Source organism: Nicotiana attenuata, chromosome 12 (assembly GCF_001879085.1).
Source record: "Nicotiana attenuata strain UT chromosome 12, NIATTr2, whole genome shotgun sequence".
NCBI classification, from domain to species: Eukaryota; Viridiplantae; Streptophyta; class Magnoliopsida; order Solanales; family Solanaceae; genus Nicotiana; species Nicotiana attenuata.
In genome coordinates this window covers 47,197,119-47,199,388 of record NC_032000.1, presented here as the reverse complement: position 1 = coordinate 47,199,388, position 2,270 = coordinate 47,197,119, and the positions used below count along the sequence as shown (strand labels likewise).

At 43.7% G+C, this 2,270-nt stretch overlaps 1 long non-coding RNA gene across 2 annotated transcripts in view; it reads left to right on the top strand.

Annotated features, from left to right (window-relative positions):
• Positions 1-1,415, top strand: part of LOC109235677 — a 4,053-nt gene extending 2,638 nt beyond the window's left edge. For both annotated transcript variants that reach the window (XR_002069427.1, XR_002069428.1), the window contains exon 4: positions 1,374-1,415. This is a non-coding gene — a long non-coding RNA (uncharacterized LOC109235677). The remainder of the gene's footprint in view (positions 1-1,373) is intronic.

Sequence of the window (2,270 nt, the reverse complement as noted above, 5' to 3'; positions counted from 1 at the left end):
ACACAAGCGGAAGCGGGGACCGCATAAGCGAAAATCGCTGTTGGCAGAAAGGTTTAAAGGATATTTTTCATCCGCGAAAACAAGAGGTAGTTTCCACCATTTTTTAAGCGACTTGGAGAGCTTTGGCGAGGATTTTTCGATGGTTTGACTGAGAATCAATTGGAGGTAAGTCTCTTGGCCTAATTTATTCGAGTTTATGGAGAAATTACATGTAATTGGTGAAAAATTCATCAAAAACGGGTCTGTCAAGCTAGGGCTTGGAAAGCTGTGATGTAAAATGGATTTTGAAAGGGCATTTGAACTCCGATTTTGTAAAATTGGTATGTATAGACTCGTGGCGAGACGAGGAATCCAGTGATTAAAAATTTCGTAATTTTTCGAGAAGTAGGCCCGGGGCTAGGGTTTTGGCCAACTTAGTGAATTTTTGGTGTTTTTCGAGTCTTTTCGACCGGGTTATGTTTCTTTAGCCTATTGTAATGTATTCGTTTGTGGTTTTAATCAGATTCGGCGTGCGAAGAGGTTGATTCGAAAGGCAAAGGCATAGCGAACTAGACTTGTGGCGGCCTCGAGTGAGTAATAGATGTAGATGATGACCTGAGGGTTTGAAACCCCGGTTATATCACATTTTGACGCTATGTATTGAGGCAAGACACGTATCTCTATTGACGACGTGCGGGGTCGATTGTGACTGGGGATTGTGACCTAGTCCGTTCCGAATTATGTTCGTACTGCGTTTCTTGACTAGAAATTATTTTGGTAATCATCCTACTTGGATTTTATGAATTGTTTGGGGCTTTTTTGCCTATCATGTGCATCCTTCAGGGATTCCTTATCACTGTGTTTCCACGATGCTTTAGCATATTTCATGATATCAGTCCTGAGTTAGACACTGCCTCGAAATGATTAGTACATAAATAAAGGTTTAAACACTTAGGCTCTTATAATTCCTAATATGAAACTAAAATGAATAATTTGACTTGTGCCCGAGTGGCTTGCATGCATATTATATATCTGGACTGATGCTAAAGTGTGGATCGGGCCTGCCACGCCGCAGCGAATATTTACTATGAATTATTGCGCTTGGGCGTTGTAGGGGAAGCCCCTCCGGGAGTCTAACCCCAGATGTGAGCGCGGGTTACCCAAATGGATCGGGCTGGCGCGCCGAACGGTCATGTGCATTTTGCATTGCCATTTCATGGTATTTATAATCTTGGTTCTTATTTGTTCATTGTCTGTTTGTTTCATCGTTTTAACGTGCTAATCGTTGATTATACTTTATATTTGTAATATTTCGGATTTCTTCTTTCAGCATTATATATGTTTATTACTCACTGAGTTGAAGTACTCACTTACTCCCTGCCACCATTGTGCAGATTCAGGTGCTCCGGAGACTTAGTGGCGAGTTGTTGACTGTTTTCGGAAGTTTTATTTTCAGGAGTTGTTGACGGTAGCTGCCCTGACTGTCCGCAGGACCGACTCCTCCCCTTTTATTTCATTTTATCTTTCCATATCCTAGACTTCTTATTACTATGGATATATTTACTCTTTACATTCTAGAGGCTCTAGGGACTCGTGACTCCAGATCTATTGGGGAATGTTTGGATATTCGTTTATTATTTTCCGTACTATTGTTATTTTAGTTTCGGATTGGAACCTTGATATTTGCTATTCTTAATCGTATTATTTGTAACGATTGAGTATTTGGTGAGAGTATTAAATTTGGTCGCGGCTTGCCTTAGCATTAGTGTGGGCGCCATCACGACCGGGATTGGGGTCGTGAACAAGTTTGGTATCAGAGCCTAGGTTACTAGCCTCGCGAGAGGTCATGAGCTCGTGTTTAATTAGAGTCTCGAGAACGGTTACGGGACGCCTGTACTTCTCCTCGGAGAGGCCTGCAGAACCTAGGAAAAACTCCATATTCTTGAAATTTCTGTCGGCGGCTTTGTGATTCGAGAAACTAAATCTCTGTTATTTCTATTCTCTCGCAGATTGGCGAGAATCGTGCTACCGGACGCGATGGTATCTCGACCACAATACCACACTAGAGGCCAGTGACTGCGGTCGTGGTCGTGGTCCGGAGGTTAGGGCAGCAGAGACAGCACCTGCTGAGCCCACCAGCATGCCACAGTTCAGGACCAGACTCCAGCTGTCGATGTCCCAGCAGCACCTGTGCAGGCACCAGCAGTGCCTACTTGCTATTCCTGGTCTCCAGGATACCTTGGCCACAGATACTATCAGTTTGTACTGGCCTGGCTCAGGGGTCTCAGCTT